Here is a 21,240-nt window from a genome sequence, read left to right as displayed (position 1 = left end):
ATGATTTGTTTATTATAGGCTAAAGAGGAAGGCATTACAGCTGAACCCCCTTATAACGCGGTGCTTGGGTCCACATAATGCGATGGGTTACCCGGGGGGGGAGGGAGAGGGAGTTAGCAGGACGAGGCCGCGGCTCCGGTGGGAGAGAGACACCGAGACAGGAAGTGCCGGACTGTGCCGGGTCCTAAAGACAGGCCGGAGCCAAGAAGGCCGCAGGGTCCTAGATATGGCCTCTTCCCAGTAATCACTTTGCTGGCGGAAGCAACAGCATTATTCCCCACCTCGCTAAGAACCGAAAGCACCGGGAGGCAGAGGGACACCACATCATCGGATTATGCACACACTATATATATTATATCCGCGAGATTCTGAATGGAGGAGACATGGAAGCAAAATAACAGGGAGACTGATAAACAAATACATAGTGTGAACATGCCAACTTTCACAGACCCAAACCAGGGAGATGTACCAGTTCTGTGCCAGAGAATCCGCATTTTGGGTTGTGGCCAACGTGTGACAGCTGCTGGGTCTGGCGGACCAGTAATAAAAAATATAGTTTGTGTGTCTCCGTTAGCAATAAAACATTGAATAGATATTTATAAAAAATAAAGTAAGAAACAAAGAAAGAAAGGTAGGAGATGTTCTAAATCGGGAGCCATGCTCAGACTATGTTATAAGCGATCTGCGTTGTAGTAGATCGCTCTATAACGGGGCTGAGCTGTATTGAAACGATTCATCCTGATTGTTCAAAATTTCAGGTATTTTATAGCCAATACTAAGAAATGTTGGCACCACTACAAACATTGAAATAGACTCATCTCACAATGCTTAGTTTACCAGCACCACATGATCAAGGTGTGGGGATGGGGTAGAAGTGGATCAAAGAGCGGTTTAGTCGAGGAGGGTGGGAAGGGAATCCATAGTGGGATGTGGGGGGCCCCATTAGCAGGCGCGGAGGGGTAATCCAGAAGTCCAGGGGCAGGACGGACACATCAAGATGAGAAGTGGGCAGGCGAGCTGTAAGTCCAGTGGAGCGGAGACGAGTCTGGTTACTAATGGTAGAGTAAGGGGGCTGACGGCCATGGCATTAATGGCCCAGTAATTCCATGTCCTGCGGGATAACTACGTAAGAATACTGATGCAAATATAACAATAACAATTTGGCCCTCTTTTATTATTGAGGCATCTTATGTTTGATCTGTATCTCTAGACCCTTCATATGTCATATTTTGTGATCTAGAATCCCTCAATTACAATAATCTCCAGTTATCAAGGTTAACAGAGCCCTTTCTCATTACCTCATTAGTTGAAAACAGGGCAGTCAAAACTTGATGCTACCTACATTTCAACATTATACAAAGTTTATAAGAGCATTCAGTTTGATTTAAGGAGTGTTAAATTATCTGTGGTACATGGCTTGAACTTGCGGCCCATGGGCTAAATCGGACGATCTCCTTCTGCTAATTTGAGAACTATTGCTCAAGGAGTTACTTATTTTAATTTTTGTAATAAAAATATTTGATGCAAGTGTTAATGTTTGCAACATGTCCGCAATGGTAGCCATTTATTGAAGTATAATGAAGTATAAAATAAAGCTGGGTACTCAAAATGATTATTATTGAAGGATCACCAAATGGCAACAGATTGGTAGAATTTGTAGAATGTTAAAACGTCTACATCATGAATTCCTTCTTCAAGAAGAATCCAAATAGAAAATGGACATGAAATCGTCCCAATGGGCTTAAGAAAGAAATTGACCATATGCTAGCTAATAAGAAACTTATGATTGAAGACTGCAATGTGCCTAATCGTTTTGACACAAGGAGTGATGACCGATTGGTTTCACTGCAAATTATATCTGGATGAAAAGAAAACTGATTTAAAAGAAGACAAGAACAATCAACATCAATAACCTCAAAAATAGCAGCAGAGAATTGCAACTACAAATGAAAAATCACTTCAGCTTGCTCGCGATGAATAGGGAAACTAACAAACAATTATTTTAAAAAAACTTATGAAGATGAGAAGAAGAAAAAAACTGGAGGAATCGCTGAAAAAAAAACTGGATAAGAAAATCTCTGATGAGAAAACAATTACTGATGAGAATTTCTTCTTGTGAGTACTGAATACGATTCGTAAATTATGAAAAAGGTATTTGATTCTTCCTACACCTCGTGGTTCTAAATGCATTAAGAAGACAAAGTGTTGAAGAAGCATACATTGATATTATAAAGAACAATTATGAGAATACCATATCAAACATTAGATTACATGAAGATAAAAGAAAGATAAAGATCAGCAAGAGTGTGACAGGGGAAAGACACCTCCTGTGGCGCTGAGGAATGGTTTCATTGTGATTGTAGACAAAGTTCTTTTCTTGATGGATTCCTCAAGAGAAAAAGAGAAAACAAGCATACACACTGCAATAGTGCATTACCCAGGGACAACTAGGATGTATAAAGAGAGCAATTTTAATACAATAATAAAATACAGTATAACATATAAAATAAAAAACAATTGATTACACTAAAAATTCAAAAATTTATACTAAAAAGAATTATACTAAAAATAACTATCTGTGCCTTGGCATAGGAAACAGATGTCTTGAAACTTGCTCCATTTGGTGTAAAATTGGAAACCTACTCACCAAAAGTGACTAGGACATAAGCGTTATTGAAATGGTCTTATCAGCATATGGGGCGCTTGCTGCGAGGTGAAATTGCGTCAATCCACGGAAGAGGATCTCCTTTTCTGCTCGGGTGTCTGCTTGCTGCACACTGCTTGCTGCTTTCTCCCAGAGTTCAGCCGATCAACTCCTCCTGTGACGTCACCGCTTGTTCTCCACAGCTACGGTGTCTCAGTAATGCCAAAAGACCTCCTACATGTTTCAAAACTCCTAATAGTGGAGGAAGAAACCCACTATTAGGAGTTTCGAAACATGTAGGAGGTCTTTTGGCATTACTGAGACACCGTAGCTGTGGAGAACAAGCGGTGACGTCACAGGAGGAGTTGATCGGCTGAACTCTGGAAGAAAGCAGCAAGCAGTGTGCAGCAAGCAGACACCCGAGCAGAAAAGGAGATCCTCTTCCGTGGATTGACGCAATTTCACCTCGCAGCAAGCGGTCCCATATGATGATAAGACCATTTCAATAACGCTTATGTCCTAGTCACTTTTGGTGAGTAGGTTTCCAATTTTACACCAAACGGAGCAAGTTTCAAGACATCTGGTTCCTATGCCAAGGCAGATAGTTCTTTTTAGTACAAATTTTTAGTGTAATCAATTGTTTTTTATTTTATATGTTATACTGTATTTTATTATTGTATTAAAATTGCTCTCTTTATACATCCTAGTTGTCCCTGGGTAATGCACTATTGCAGTGTGTATGCTTGATTTCTCTTTTTCTCTTGAGGAATCCATCAAGAAAAGAACTTTGTCTACAATCACAATTAAACCATTCCTCAGCGCCACAGGAGGTGTCTTTCCCCTACATTACCAAATCTGGGTAGGAGATTCCAGATTCACTTCTTTGGGCAGCTCCAGGACTACCTTGGACTCTATATCACAGGTTTTTTGTAATTCATTTTTTGCATGAGCGCTATTGTTCACCTTTATTTTCACTAAGAGTGTGACAGGGTGACACCATGTTCCAACATATTTTTCACAGAAACACTAACTCTTCAAGACAATAAATTGGGAAGAAAAAGGAATAAAAAGCAACAATACTCAAATCACCTATGATTTGCAGATTACATTGTTATTTTTGCCACAAGTTCAGAAGACCCCCTGCAACAAATCAGAGAATTCACCAAAACAAGTAAGAATGTGGGCCACCTTATGACTCTCAAAAAAGACCAAAGTGATGTTCAACAAATGTGTAAAATCTGCAAAGATCAAAATTTATTGAATAGAACTAGAAGTCGAAGACTGTTTCTACCTTGGCCAGCAACTACTGTATAGAAAAAGAAGGGTGAGTGCCCCTTATGCCGATGCTCCAGATATGAGGGAAACTTCAGATATAAGTATAAGTAAACATCATGTCTCATGAGCATTCATAAAGGTTTGAATAAGTAAATTGACAAGAGAAAACTGCTTTTGATATAGGAGTTTGAGATACCTGTGCTTGCGTAGACTGAAAACTGCAGCTAGAGAAAGGAATGATCAAGGGAGAGTCCTGCAGCCTGAGCACCCAACCCCCATAACTCAAATATATGCTGCCGTCACACAGGCACCGGGGCAAGTTGGAAAAAAAAGTCATACAACTCATGTTCTGTTCCCTGTGGTTTCTTGCAAGGTCACAGAATTAAGGAATCTCCAGTCTGGTGCGTACTCCTGCCGAAACTATCCAAACAATGTGATTTTTTTTTTTAATATTAAAAGGTACATCCTCCCTGCAGTCACTCTGACATGTTTCATACCTGTTGGTACTTTGTCAAAGGTACGAAACGCATCAGGCACTTGCCAGGAACTGAGACACCACCTATACTGAAGAGATGAGCCTGGAACCATTGTGACACGGATGAGAGGGGATATTCTCTGATATATCCACTGCCTGCTACCACTTTCCATCTGGTAAGTGGGCCATTTACCCATAGCAGTGGAGTCTATTGTGGGACTTATTCCATTGGGAGATTTTACATATACTGTATCAGTGTTACACCAATTGTGTTGTTTTAATAAATGTTTTTTTATTTTATTCAGTTCATCTGTTGCACGTTTTAGCTTCCATTAGTCGTATTGATTGTTATTTTTTATTTTTTATTGGCATCATCGTTGCAGTCTTGCAGTATTATGCTATGTATTTTGTTTGTTTTTATATTTCATGTACATGATTTCATCACCTCCTGGAGTACATCCTGGAATCTGATTCATCTGCCAATCCTGGTTGTATATTTATTATTTATTCATTTTTTTCACTACATATATAAGTTTTAGGCGCCAGAGGTTAATTCTTTATCACTTCACTATTTTCTCTGACCGTGTGGTCAGAGTTATATCTTAGGCAGCCGCCTTATATTCTTTTTCACGTTGAATATATGTCACATTCACACTAATTTCACCCACTTGGGTGGATAAACACATATTACATATAGATTTAGCGCTACTTATTTGTTTTGTATGTAATTGTTGATGTTACATCTTTAAAATAATTTTTCGTTTTTAGTTTATTATCTATGTAGATCATCAAATCAAGAAACTATCTGTGTCTATATTTTGAGGTAAACTTAAAATTTGAACCGTCATCATTAATGGCTCGGAGGAATTCCTCTAGATCTTCCTCCCCCCTCTTCAGATTAGGAGCACAATGTCAATATAGCACCGCCATAGGACCAGACCAGCGTCGGGCCTGCCCTCAGACTAGATGTTATTGTCCTCCCACTGTCCCATGAAGAGATTGGCATAGCTCGGTGCAAATCTGGTACCAATGGCGGTGCCGCACCTCTGGAGGAAGAAGTTTCCTCCTTACCAGAAATAATTGTGATCCTTAATGAATCTTATTCCTTCAATTATATAGTCTATTTGACTATCGGATAATTCTTTATTTTTGTTTAGTATATATTTAAATGCTGTGCAGCCCTGATCATCTGTTACAGAAGTATAGAACGATGTCACATCGCAAAAAGCCAGGATGTTATGTTCTTCCCATTTCATGTTTTCCAAAATATTAAGCACATAACTTGCGTCTCTTAAATGGTATCTTTTTTTTGTGACATATTTTTGGAGGTAGGGGTCTACTTACTGAGACAAATTGGCAGAGAGTAAGTCAATCCCCGAGACAATTGGTCTGCCTGTAAGATTGACAACACTCTTATGGATCTTTGGTAGGAAGTAAAAAATGGGTTGTTCTTTCATGAGAAATGAATATCCCTTCTCATCCAAAATGCCAGAGTCCTTCCCCTTACCCAAATATTGTCTTAGTTCTATTAAGAACTCATTAGTAGGATTTTTTGTTAGTCTCTTATATGTCTCAGTAGCGTTTAATAATCTATAAGCTTCCTTATTATCGTTTTTTCGATCCATTATAACTGTCCCAACCCCCTTGTCAGCCTGTTTGATAACTATCTTTTTATTCGCCATTAACTCTTTCAGTGCCTGTTTCTCTTCCTTGGTTAAGTTCTCTTTTGGTGATGAAATGTAGGTGGTCACTGCATAACAGAACTCAGCCAGAATAAAAATAAAATCAGCTTTATTGAATTTGAATGCTGCACATCAGAGAGAGCCTCTGATGCGTTTCGTCCCGTCGTGGGACTTTATCAAAGAGTGAAAAGTCTCTCAACGCAGGTATCTTAAGTAGGCCTGTTTATTGGATGGAAGAAATCAGACTCAGTAGTAGGCAATCAACTAATCATGTTGAAAAGCCACGGAAGGAATCAAAAATTGCTTTACACAAGATAGCCTGCGTTTAGACCAAAGAAAAAGTAGCACATATACATAAAAATACAAATAGACAAAAAATAAAATATTAAAAACAAGAGCAAGTTATGTGAAACATCAATAGCATCAATTGATAAAGGCAAAAATGCACATATGTAGTTATAAACATTTGGAGAAGTACATTGAATGTAATAATAAAAAAAAATATATATATATATTGTCACATAATGACAATATTGTCAATTTAACAATACGCTGATATACATTAAGGCATACTAACATGTCAAGCGTATGAAACTTGATATTATAAAGAAATGCACATAACAATAGGAACAATGTGTGTAAAACAATTGATATCTAGAATATCTGATATAAGAATAGCCAAGCATGCAAAGCAATGATGAATATATAGAATGTGTCTGATATGATGTACCGAGACACACTCCCAAGACTCCCTAATCACTAACCCTGAAGGAAATGTTTCAACTCCCAATCAAGGTTGATACCGTGTGGGTGGAGAGTGTTGAGAGTGTATATCGAATACATCTCTTGTTTGTTACGAACATTCTCCCTATTGCCACCTCTAGGGTGGCAAGGTATATGCTCTATGGCTGAAAAAGAAAAGTTGTTAATACTGCCTTTCGAACATTGAGAAAAATGTCTGGCCACAGGATGATTTAAGTCTCTCTTTTTGATCAGACGTACATGCTCGGCTATTCTAACCCTTAGGGGTCTTGTAGTGCGGCCCACATATTTATGTCCACAACCACAATAAAGGACATAAATAACAAAACTGATATTGCAATTGAGAAAATTCTTAATGTAATACTTTCTAAGGTTCTATATGTAATATGTAATGTATTTAGTCTGGAATGTACTGTATATTGACACATAGAACATCTGCCACATTTAAAGAAGCCTTTTGGTATACTTTTAACATTAGGGAAATTGGATCTAGAATCGAAAATACTAGGTGATAAATGAAAAGCCAATGTTTTGGCCTTGCAGTAAGAAAATCTTGGTCCACTTTGTACAATAGTTCGGATGTCCTTGTCTAACTACAATGTATGCCAATGTTTTGATATGATATTACAAATTTGTTGAGACTGAGAATTAAATATAGTAATAAACAATGGACTCTTTGTATTATTAGAGAATAATGATAAATCTCTCTCTTTTTTAGACATAAAATTTTTCTTTTTCTTGCAAATAAGGGTTCTTCTATCCATAGTATCTGCCTTGGCAAATGCTGTTGATACGTCTTTGGCAGAATAACCCCTGGCCAAAAATCTGTCAGACATCTCCTTTGCTCGAGACTAGAATACTTCATTGTCCGAACAATGTCTTTTTAACCTAACAAATTGAGCCCCTGGAATGTTCTTGATTAAAGAACGAGGATGACAACTTTGTGCGCTTAGAAGCGTATTCCTGGAATTTTGTTTCCTATAGATGTCCGTCTGGATAGTCATATCATTATCAATATACAGGAATAAATCTAAATAATGAATGTGAATAATATTGTGTTCAAAAGTAAACTTAAGATTGTAATCATTAGTGTTGAGGTATTCAATAAAAGGAAGTAGTGAGTCTTTGTCACCTTTCCAAATAAAGATCAAATCGTCAATATATCTGTTAAAATAGATGATATTATGACGAAATTAATTGTCACTGTGATAAATAAAACGTGATTCCCAAAAATCCATAAATACATTTGCGTAAGACGGTGCAAAACTTGTGCCCATTGCAGTACCCAATTTCTGTAAATAAAACTGTGAATCAAATAAAAAATAATTGTGAGTGAGTAAAAAAGATATAGATGCTAACAAAAAAGTGCAAATGTGAAATAGATAAAGTAGATAAATCAAGAAAGTGCCTAATAGCCGCAAGACCGTGCTGGTGTTCAATAATAGAATACAGGGAGGTCACATCCATTGTAACCCACCTGTATTCCTTGTGCCAAGTGAATTCCTGTATACTGACAATGAAATCCGTTGTGACTCTAATAAACGACGGTAACTGGAATACCAGGGGTTGTAAAAACCTGTCCACATACCGCGATAACCCATCTCCCAAAGATCCAATGCTCGCAACTATAGGTCGGCCAGGAGGGTCAACAAGCGATTTTATGGATCCTTGGGAGATGGTGGAATACCGGAATCACGGGATGTGGACAGTAAAGAAATTCCATTTCTTTTTTATTGATAACATTGAGAATTCTACCCATATCCAATAATTCCAATAACTCAAGGCGATACTTGGATGTAGGATTACTCCCAAGATGCTGATAAGGGGTTTTATCCCCCAATTGTCTTATAGCTTCACTTTGATATTGACTTGTAGACATAATTACAAGGGCCCCTCCCTTGTCAGCATTCTTGAGGACTATATCATAATCTCTTTTAATACAGTCAATCTGTTGGATTTCTGTGTAAGTTAAATTCCCTGATTTTACATGAGAACCCTTTGGCTAGAATGCGTAAATCCCGTTCAACCAAACGTTCAAACATAGTAATAGATGGACCCCTATTGAAGTTAGGACAAAATAATGATTTAGGGCGATAACCAGAGTCCTCATAACCAAAAAATGGTTGAGTGTGTGTAATTAGAGGTTCGACTTGTAATTCCAGTAAAGAGTCCATATCGGAAAGGAAGCAATTTTCCTGAAAGTTCAAGGACTAAATATCATTTGTAGGGGGAGAATTAACCCCTCTTGCCGAATCATCCAATACGTTAGTATCTTCTAAACCATTTTTGGCAGCAAACATTTTCTTTAAGGATAACTTTCTTGTGAATTTTTGTAAATCTATTACAGTCTGAAAAAATTATTTCAGACTTAACCATTTTTTGGTTATGAGGACTCTGGTTATCGCCATTTATGGCGCTATATAAATAAAGACATACATACATTGTTCCTATTGTTATGTGCATTTCTTTATAATATCAAGTTTCATACTCTTGACATGTTATTATGCCTTAATGTATATCAGCGTATTGTTAAATTGACAATATTCTCATTATGTGACAATATATATAGATATTTTTTATTATTACATTCAATGTACTTCTCCAAAGGGTTATAACTACATATGTGCATTTTTGCCTTTATCAATTGATGCTATTGATGCTTCACATCACTTGTTCTTGTTTTTAATATTTTATTTTTTGTCTATTTGTATTTTTATGTATATGTGCTACTTTTTCTTTGGTCTAAACGCAGGCTATCTTGTTTAAGGCAATTTTTGATTCCTTCCGTGGCTTTTCAACATGATTAGTTGATTGCCTACTACTGAGTCTGATTTCTTCCAACCAATAAACAGAAAGGGCTTGCCTACTTAAGATACCTGCATTGAGAGACTTTTCACTCTTTGATAAAGTCCCACGACGGGAAGAAACCCGTCAGTGATGTGCAGCATCTGTGATGTGCAGCATTCAAATTCAATAAAGCTGATTTTATTTTTATTCTGGCTGAGTTCCGTTATTCAGTGACCGCCTACATTTCATCACCACTTTTGCTATCATCCGGTTGGAGCACGCAGACAATCCTCTCTGCATTGGGAGCCGTGTCTCCCCTCCAGCGTGAAACGCATGGTGCTGCCCCCTTGGAGGGTGAGGAGCGCCAGAGCGCATGACTCGCCGGGTTTGTTCCAGAGAAGCTGTTCAGTTCATGCGATGACATCATACACAAGCGCAGTGTTTGCAGAGCTGGGACCGGCAAGACAGGATGGGCAGTGAAGACACCAGGTCGGGTAAGGGCAGCAGGCTGTAGTGTCCCGTGAGTACACGAGAGAGGCATCCACGGTTGATTCTCTTCCTGTCTCTATCTATTCCCTGCTTACTAGCCCCCCACCCAGGTTTTTAGTCTGTCTCCCGTCCTCTGTATAGACTTTTATCATGTAATTGTGTTTTCTGCAGCAGGATTGCCATTCTATCACATATGTCAGAAGTGGCACAATATCAACAAACAGTCATATGCATGTTGTAGAGCACCGGACACTGAGGGGTTCATTCTCCTTACTTCACACATAAGTTCTCTTTTGGCTTTCTTTTATTATTGGTAAGTTCTTCAAATTCTTAATACCATTTTATGGAACACTTCTAAGTGATTTCCCTTTGATCTGAATGAGTGAAATCTTTTTCTATTTGTATTGTGGTAGTGGTTGGTACCTGAACTTCAACTCTAAGTTCCAGATTTTTCCCCAGGAAGTACCTCTTAACCGCAAGTTTCCGTGGGAACTTATTTTGGTCCTGTCTATTATGCTCTTTTTCTCTTATGGGTGTTTTATGCCCCTGATATTTATTAGTGTTGTCATAATGTTTTTTTGTATTCATATTTATGATAGTTGGGGAAAAGCAAGGGCTTAAAGAAAGTACTACATGTTATGCATGTAGGAATGGGCCAGAAGAAAGGGTTTATTACCCTGAAACTGTAACGTTTCTCCCCTTGACACCTTTGTGAATATTATCGTGCTATTTGTTTCTTATTTTCCCTTACTTTTTTCCCTATTTGTTTGTTCTTCCTGTTTACACTATATTTGATTGCTCTATTATCTGTATGCTTACATTGTATAGTATTTCATTTTATTCTCATATTTATGAGTAAAAGATACTATTTTGAAGTATTTCTGACTTAAATATTTTTGAGTGCGGGTTTGCTATTTGTTTCAATATCTTACCCTTTTGGACTTGGTGGGGGCTCCTTGTCTCCCTATACCTTATCATCCATTTAGGTGGTGCTTTTTGTCTACTTTGTTATAAAAAGACTCCATTTTTAGAATAGTTGAAGATTATTTTAATGAAAACGTTTATATACTGGGAGGAAAATAAATTATCTCAAGCCCCTTATACAGATTGGCTATGATTTAATTAAAATGTCCAGTATGTACATAAATTACATTATTATTTATTATTATTATTTTGCTAAATAGACTATAAATTTATTTTTTTATAGAAAGCAAACAACTGCTCGAGATTACATGAGGTCATGGTATTTTTCATCAAATTCCAATTTTTTAATTAATCTAAAACCAAAACCTTTTGGCAAAAAACACGTCAATTTTTAAGTACCAAAACATGTACTCAAGTGCACATCTAATTATCATTTTGTAAAGCGCTCCATAAACGGTTGATGCTATAGAAATAAACTGATATACACCGACATACATTCCACAGTTAGAGAACGTTATAAAGAGCAACAGTCATCATTATGATAAAGAGTTAATACATAATACTGGGCCTTCTAAGGAGCAAAGCAACTAGCATACAAATTCACGGAGATAGAGCTCCCGTGACACACATTGCCAAAATGCATCTGCCAGTTTGGTTACTGAGGAGATTTAATGTCAGCATATACTGTAGTGAAGAAGGTACTGTAAAAAAAAATTGTGGAGGTTCATACCAAGATATGTACTAAAATTACATTGATGTGTGAAATAAAACCCTGTTAGAGAAAATAAAAGATTATTTTAGTACTACAAAAATAGGCTTGTTATATAATATAGCTACTAATTATGCAATATGTGTATAAAAAACATTTATTCATTCTTTAACTGGAAATGAAAAGATTCGAATACAGCATGCGACTCCATGCTGTTTACTTTCTAAATGATGCAGACATTACAAATTGCAGATAATTGAAGGGACCTTTATGGGCCTGAAAGGTTGCACTCTTTAACCACGCGTTTGCTATTAACAGTATCACTTTGATCTTACTTTTGTTTGTTTATACTTTTTACTCATATTAACAAATTGTATTAGGAATGCTGCTACATTTGAAAAAAAAAATCTATATTATTGTTATCTACTATGCTTCCCTACTTAAATTATACTTCTGTCGAGTAGGGATTACTGTATAGTATTTATTTATTTTTTTTAACATGTGTACTTCCATAATTAATCAGTGGAAAACAAAAACACATTCTGGGACAAATTAATGAAATAAGAGGGCAAAACTCTTCAGGGAAAGAGAACAACACGGCACACACTGTATCTCTCCTCTCCTTGCCATTAGTAGAACACAGAAATCACACATTTGTGTTTAGCCTATTCTCAAGAGGAACACATTTAAAGCATATATCTATTTAACTTATCATACATATTTTTTTTAAGGCTAATTATGGACACGGTTTCCAAACAGCTGACATTAAAGCTAACGGAACATTATTGATTTTTTTTTTTTTAAGCACCAATATACTCACACTTACATAAGGACAAAGTAAAATCAATATAAGAAATGAGTATCTACGCTGGGAAACAAAGTCAATTCGATCTTTAAAGCAGGTCATTGTGTAAACAGAAGAGGATAGATGGAAACAATTTACTGTAAGAGGTAAATATGTAGCATAGTCACTGTAACGGATGTATTTGAATATAATAAAGACATGCATTGAAGGAAGGTTTATTTTTTTTTTAGAATATAGGGTTGTTTGATGTGCTAATAATAAAAAAAATAAAAATAATGAACTATAATCAGTGCAGTAGAAAAACGAACCAGTATTCTGGTAATTCCTAAAATGCGAATAATTTTATTTATACATATACTGCATATATTCATATATATGTGTACTAACTTCTTAACGTTAGGCGTTTATGCTCCTCCTCCAGCGTGGTAGGTAGGACCCCCGACCTAACATCCCTAGGCATACGTTTAACAAATCTACAAGATTTTCCTGAAACTATTGCATCATAGAGCACAAATACCATATTCACAAAATAACTCTTCGGGATGGTCAAGACTGTGTACTGTCATGGAAGGGTTCAGAGCAAGATAAAAACTGGTAAGAAATGTATCTTTCTCTAACGTCTTCAATGAAACATGATGGGGATGTACCAAAGCAGTGCAAATTAAGGTTGGCTAGTGTCTGGAATGATGGCTTTAAAAACCTTTCTTACAAATCTAGCCTTTATAGAGGAAGACATATCTAACTTTTAATGCCTAATGAACGTATTCTGTGAAGATCATGTAACAGCTTAACATATGTCTTCTGATGAGGCAAGGGCACATGACCCTAGTAGAATGAGACTTAATTATTAATGGATAATCTAGGTAACAAAGTTTACAGGCCTCTTGGATACATAGCTTAATCCATCTAGTGATGGACAACACAGAAACAGGGCAGCCTCTTCTGTTAACGGAGAACAGTGCAAACAATCTGTTTAAACTCCTATAGATCTGAGATTCATAAATGTAATGAGAAAGTTCTAACCACATCTAAGCAATGTAAACGCTCCTCTTTTTTTATCACTGAGATTTGGACAAAATTAAGTACAAACTATATCCTAGATCATTTGGAAGGCAGAGACCACCTTAGGGTGGAATGGAAGTACAGGTAGCGTAACTATTTTATCTTGATGAACCCTGAAATAAAGTGCTTTATAAGATAAGGCATCCAATTCCTCAATTCTTCTGGATGAAGTAGTAGCTACAAGGAATATTGTTTGAGTGCAAGTAATTTATCTAAAAGCTGGAGAAATTGTTCAAAAGGAGCAGAAACAACTCCAGAATTACGTTTAAGTCCCAAGCAGGCACTAGGGGAAGAAGTCCCCTAGATTTCTTTCATTGCCTTGAGGAAACAAAAATGTTTTTGTCATTAGCCAAGGAGGTATTTAAGAAAACCCTTATGGCTGGAACTTGGACATTAAGAGAACTAAGGCTAAGGTCTTTGTCATATCCACTCGTAAAAAAAAAAATCTAGTACGGGGGGGCGCACGCAGCGTCGAGGAGGATGGGAGCTCTCTAAAGCTGTTCCTTGGACTCCGCTACGATCGCGGATGATTTGGCCCTCCAAACTGGCTAAAATGTCTTTAAAAGACCTCCCCTCGCTAGTGGAACCTACAGGAATGCCTCCCAAAAAAGATAAGAAAGCCACTGACCACCTCAGTGTTCCATTATCTCTCAAAAACAGACGCTCCAGTTCCCGAAATTCAAGATGGCGCCTGCACATATACAAGAACAACAGGATCAGCCACAACAACAAGGGGGAAACTTTATTGACACAGAACAAGATCAAGACACAAAAGAAAATTCCCAAATCACCCCAAAGGTTTTAAAAAGAGCTGTTTAGGGAGATGCAGGGTGTTTTTTTTAAGTGGCTCTTGATAAGGCTGTTGCTGAATTTAAGGCAGATCTAACTTCCCTGACGGAGCGAACTTTACAGCTGGAAAATAAACTCGAAGAATCCCTGCAGTCAGGGTTCAATGGAAGACGAGTTATTCAGACTTAACGACGAAATCAGGAACCTGAATGATACAGTCGATGATTTGGAAAATCGAGAAAGAAGGCAAAAAGAGTAAGAAATATCCTGGAAGCAGTTGATTCGGGCGAGTTGCAAACCTATCTAACAAAACTATTTACCCAAATAATTCCATCTCTTCTAACAAGTGACCTGCATATGGACAGAGCACACCAAACCTTAGGTCAAAGATTGGCGGACCCACGGAAATGCAGGGATGTAATAGTCAAACTACACTATTACACCAATAAGGAGAAAATAATGAGGTTGCAGGAATCAAGATAATGTGGACTTTGTAGACTCAAGGATCCAGATTTTCCAAGATCTTCCCAGATCTACAATCTCAAGAAGAAAAAACCTCTGTCAAGTTATAGCGGTCCTCAGAGATAACGAGATCCGCTATAGATGGGCTTTCCCATTACGATTAGTCATAAACAAAGACAGGAGGCAATTTTCTTAAAAATTACCAGAAGAGGTGGTGAATTTTCTAGGAGCCCTTGGTGTACACGGCCAGCTGTCCGTGAAACCGCAGCGTTCCTGAGGCCCGAGAGACCACCGGAAGCCTCATACAGTGAAGTAGGGGACCGTCCTGAAACGACTGATATCGTCCACCCGACTTGACGGAGCAAAGGGTCATGTCTCCATGGTTAAAGTCTGATCAGCTAGTGGAAGAGGTTGGCGGCTCAGAGTTTGAAATCCACAGCGAACTTTTTTCCCCCGGTGGAATTTGATACCTTCGCTGTTCACCTGAGGTTCCGTTGGATCTAGGTGTGGAGCAAGAAATCTAAGAGAAATTACTTTCTAACAGACAAAGTTATTCTTGTTACATTTCAGTGGATAATCTGATCCTATCGATTATACTAATTTTTCTAAGATACTAATCTTATATTCCAATTTATTATAATTACAAGCCATGAACTCTATAGGAAGAGCAGCAATATTTAATTGAAGAGGTTTAGGCTGTTAATTTGAACTGAAGGCAATTACTTGCTTCCCAAATTCTGTCTATAAAAGAGGTAGAATTTGAGAGGTTAAGAGGTTTGGAGGAATAAGTATGAACGAGTCCTTCAACGAGTTTGGGGTGCTCTGAAATTCGAGGCTTGTCTTCCCCCCCCCCCCTATTTGGGCTTCTTTTATCCCTTTATTTTGGTTTAGAGAAGGACCAATAGTTCAAAGGTTTTAAGATGGCCCGTAGGTCCATCCCCACCATATACTCTTTGTTATTGTTTTCTGTTTATGTTTCCCTAATTTTTCTAACCCCAAGTGTCCTCCCCACCCAGTATTATTACAGAGCAACAGGGAGGATCCGTCTCTCCTCCTTTAAAGGGGATTGTAGTAAGTCATCAAGTTCAGGTAACGACACCGACACACACATAATATACATTATATATTAGGATAAACAGAGAGCTAGCCTTAACATGTATCCCATAACTAATCAATTATCCATAAAAGTAGTCACTAAATGTAAAGGGACTAAGCTCGAATATCAAAAGGAGACTAGCCCTGAAAGAATTTAAGAAAAAGCAGGCGGTTGTTTTGTTTCATACAGAACCCCAACAAGCTCAACCACAACATTATATATATATATATATATATATATATATATATATATATATATATATATATATATATAAGCGTATGTGTCAAAGGAGTGCTACTGAGCATGGCAATAAATATTTAAAACCAGAGACAGAACATGAAACACAGACAGAGCTCAGTGCTACATCCATTAACACAGATACACGGTACAGTGCCTATATATATATATATACAAAGTATTGTAAGCCCTTGAGCCCCTCCAAGGCAGACCACATCTCAAGGGTCCTAACACTAAATATTCTCCAGGAAACCCATTTTAATACCCAAGATCCACCCAACACTTTTCGGGGTACCTACCCATTCGCATACTATTCTTCTTTAACAAAGAAAAAAAGAGGAGTCGCTATTCTGATAAAACAAGATGTCCCATTCCAATTGGAAGAAATAAAAAGAGATAAGAAGGGTAGATTTATAATGCTGAAGGTTTTTTTTGTCAGGGATTAAGGTAACCCTAATGAATATATACACTCCGAATGATCAACAAATCGATTTTTTTTAAATTAATAATTTTAGAAATAGGGGAATACACCCAGGGAATTAAATACTAGGCGGAGATTTTAATATGACCCTGAATCCCAATCTGGACAAGTCCTCGCCGCCAAATCAAAAATTAGCCAATGATGTATTTAACAAATCAATAAGTTTCAGGAAACTCACAAAATAATTTATGCTAGAAGATGTTTGGTGCACTAAGAATTAAAACCAAAGAGACTATACTGTACATTTTATTCTCCCCCTCACAATATTTATACAAGAATTGACTATATATTTGTCTCTGCGAATCTTTTGGATCGAGTCGCCCAGACAAATAGAGGCCCTATAACATGGTCGGACCATGCCCCAGTGGAGTTGGTCCTGAAACCCTCTTTTATTAGACCTAAGGTTTTTCAATGGCGTCTTAATGATTCGCTTCTGAATCAGACTGGGATTGAGGGGGAGATAGGGAATTTATTGGTAAGTTATTTTATGTTAAATAAAGGTTCAGTTGAAAGCCCAACCTCTCCCTGGGAAGTCCACAAAGCCTCTCTTAGAGGTCAATTTATTTCAATAGCTTCATATAGGAAAAGAGCCAAAACTTCGAATAGGAACATAAAAAATGCCCATATAGGAAAATGTATAAACTTCTACAACAGGCCAGAGAGGAACTACATAGACTAAGATTGGAAGACACAGAAAAGGCACTAAAATGGACTCGTCAGACCAACTGTACTATGATAAAGGAAATAAAGCAGATAAGTTGTTTGCAAATAAATTAATAGGGGTTAAATCTAAAATGCAAGTTTCAGCGATAAGATTGTTTTATTGGGAAGTTACATATAACCCTTTCCAAATTGCAGAGGAGTTTTCTAAATACAGCTTAACCCTGTTATAGCGCGATTCGCTTATAACGCGGTTTGAGCGTGGAGCCCAAATATATATTTAAAAAAAAAAAAAAACACTCACTGCACACACTCCCCACCTACCCCCTACCTTTAGTGTCGGCTGCTGGCAGGGATCGGAGCGGGGCTGGCATCGGAGCGGGGCTGGCGGGGGGGGCATCGGAGCGGGGCAGCCGGGAAGTATCGGAGCGGGGCAGTCAGGGGGGAACTGAGCGGGGCTGGCGGGAGGGTCGGAGCGGGGCTGGCATCGGAGCGGGGCTGGCATCGGAGCGGGGCTGGCATCGGAGCGGGACTGGCATCTTAGCGGGGCTGGCATCTTAGCGGGGCTGGCGGTGGGAAGTGAGGCTGCTGGGGGAAGTGCGAGGGGAGTTACGGTGGCTGCTGGGGGACGTGTAGGGCTGCCACCTCTTCCTCCCTCCCCACGATCGGGCGCGCGGCAGCCATTTTTTCTTTTTTTTAAATTAGCACGACCCCAGTTATAGCGCGGTCGGATCGGGTGGCCCCCGAGGACCGCGCTATAACGGGGTTGGGCTGTACTATAATAATTTGTATATTCTGGATTCATCAGACCCCAATTTTAATTGAAAAACAAAAAGAACGATTCCTGTGCTCCTACCAATTAGGCTAAAATAAAAAAATTTAATCAAGCATCTATGGACCAAATAGATAGCTATTTACAGGCTTACGATTTTCCAAAGTTGTCTAAGGAAGAGCTGGAGGGTCTCAACGCTTAAATAAATATTAGAGCGTTGAGAGGTTATGAAATGTTTGAAACCCTCAAAAGCTACTGGTCCGGACGGATTCTCAAATTTATACTATAAAAATACAATGGAATTTTAGCTCCACATCTCCTAGATATGTTCAATAGTTTTTTTTAAAGGGTACCAAGATTCCTATGCAAATATCTAAGCAAAGTTGATGTGATTCCTAGAGAAGGTAAAGACCCAATAAATTGCGCAAGTTATAGGCCAATCTCACTTCTTAATATATTAAAATACTAGCGAATAGATTAAATCCAATTTGTCCCCGTCTAATACATAATGATCAGGTAGGTTTTATAAGTAAGCGTCAAGCCTCGGATAATACGCGTAAGATTATTAATATTCTATATTAGATACATTTCTCTAGACCCAAAGCGATGTTACTGAACAGAATCAAATGGGATTTTCTGGATAGAACTATGCAAGCGTTCGGTTTCTCTGGCCCATTTATGAAAGGGGTTCAGTCCCTATATGACTCGCCAACGGCTTTTTTTTAAATACCGGGAGGCGAGTTAAATCAAATTAAAATTAGGAATGGTACTAGGCAGCCTAGTTGCAACCAGAATTATTAAAACCCCGATATACAGGGCATTAGAATCGGATCAGAACATTTCAAATTATCTTTGTGTGCTGGTGATATTATTCTGACAGTTACCAACCCTCCGACTTCCCTTCCGAATCTACAAGAAGCACTCTCTGAGTTTGGCTTTCTTTCAGGTTACAAAATTAGTTCCTCTAAGTCAGAGTCACTAAATGCAACTATCAGATACTGAAGGAAAATTAATTAAACTAAATTTCAATTATATTTGGAATAAAGCAAGACTGAAATATCTGGGGATTTTTCTCAAAAAAATTATCAATCTCTATAAATATAACGACCTAGAGCTTGTTACAAGAATTAAACAGGATCTTCTATTATGGAATGGCCACCAAATATCTTGGATGGGCCGTATTATATCGGTAAAGATTAACATTCTCCCAAAATTACTATATTATTTTCAGACACTTCCGGTTGCTATTCCGATAAAATATATAAGATATTTACAGAAAAAGATTATGCAGTTTATATGGGGTAACAAAAGACCAAGAGTTGCGAGATCAGTCATGTCGCACCCAGAGAAAGAGGAGGACTAGCTGTCCCGGATATAAAGAAATATTATTTAGCCTCTCATTTGAAACAGATAATTTATTGGCATTCCCAGAAAAAACAATATAGGTGGGTAGACTTAGAAAATATATTTAGTAGTTCAGCAGCACTACCGGCTTTTCTATGGAACAACAAATCAATAAAACACTTAAGCCCAGATCTTTATGGTTCGGCAGTAATAAGATTCTCTCTCAAGATTGGTCTGGGATGGTTTATCAGTACTTTGATGTGCAAAAGACTAAGAATATTAAAGATGTGGGCGATTTGATATGCAAAGGTAAACTGTTAACTGTAGGGAAATTTTGTCAGAAATACTCTCACGGGCTCTGAGGTGTACAGATTTCTTCAAGATTGCCAGTAGGCAGCTGTCCCCATGTGGGTCTTTTTCAGTTAGCTCTGTATTTGAGGAGCTATGTAGAAATGTAAATTATCAAAGGGGACTCATCTCAACTTTATATCAAGTACTTATTTCTCGGGGAAATTAACATTTCGTACACCCACCGTTATATGGATCAATGGGCTCAGGATTTCCAGATAGAGATCTCATGGGAAGACTGGGAAGATATATAGGACAATTCAGCAAATACGTCTATTTGCCCAATTTCAAAAGAGAATATTTATAAAGTGATTTTTAGATGGTACCCAACACCCCAATCGTTGAGTCAGATCTACCCAGGGGTTACAAATCTTTGTTAGAGAGGGGGTGGTGGTATAGGGGATATGGCCTATATCTGGTGGTTCTGTCCAAAGATGTAGAGATTTGGGGTAATACTGCAGAATTTGATTAAGCAGATATTGAGATGAGGATCCTTCTAAAACCCATTTACAATAGTCCTGGGGAAACACTTGGAAAATGTAAACCAAAATACAAGTAAACTATTATTACACATTCTCACCGCAGCAAAATGTGCAATTGCAGGGGCCTGGTGAAAGACCCAACCCCCCTCAAGGAGAGTATCATATCATAAGAGTAAATGAGGTCCAATTGATGGAAAGATTAACAGCCTATGTAAGGCATAATACAAGAACATTTTATAAGGTATGGCTGCCCTAGTAATCATTGGGGAATCTGTAAAAAAAATTGAATTTATGTGGGTAGTGTTATATCCTTTTTATATCCTTTTTCAGACAATTGATTGTGGTGTGTTTTTGCCGTAACCGATTGTTAACCGTATCATAATATTTTCCAATGTGGTACTCCCCCCCCCCCCCCCACCCCACCCCTTTGGGCAGCGCGACAAACTCATGAGTCTTCCTCACTCAAAATCTTACATACGTTTCAATTAGGTTAAAGAGTATGGAGTATGGACCTTAGGGATTCCATCTTGAAGGAACTGAGCTTTCAACTGGCTGACACATTTTAAATCTAGCATGGACAAAAGCCACCTGAGGCCCTGGGAACCATAAAAAGATTGGAAAATATTTATTTCCCTGTCCTGAGGAACCATCTGAAGAACTCATTGCAGGCACATGTTGTGAGCTGCATTTACTAAGGTTTGATTTTGTTCCTGCAATTTGGGCAATGTTGAAGTGAGAAAACGGTTCCTTTGAAGAACTTTGTTTAATTTTAAGGCATAGCCATTTTTGACGATCTGCAATACCCATGCATCTGTCCTGATATAGGCCCACTGAACTCTGAAGATTGATAGTCCCCACTGGAGAAGATTTCAGGGACAGAACCTGCTGATTTTTAGAAAGTGGGATTTATAGGAAAGGATCGTCTGGAGCCGGGCTTGTTCCTTCGCCCAGTATG

At 38.1% G+C, this 21,240-nt stretch overlaps 1 protein-coding gene across 9 annotated transcripts in view; it reads right to left on the bottom strand.

Annotated features, from left to right (window-relative positions):
* Positions 1-21,240, bottom strand: part of DIAPH3 (diaphanous related formin 3) — a 782,005-nt gene that overhangs the window by 479,447 nt on the left and 281,318 nt on the right. The window lies entirely within an intron of this gene.

This window comes from Ascaphus truei, chromosome 3 (genome assembly GCF_040206685.1).
Source record: "Ascaphus truei isolate aAscTru1 chromosome 3, aAscTru1.hap1, whole genome shotgun sequence".
Classification (NCBI taxonomy): Eukaryota; Metazoa; Chordata; class Amphibia; order Anura; family Ascaphidae; genus Ascaphus; species Ascaphus truei.
Note: the sequence above shows the minus strand (reverse complement) of the source record. Positions and strands in the feature narration are given on the sequence as shown.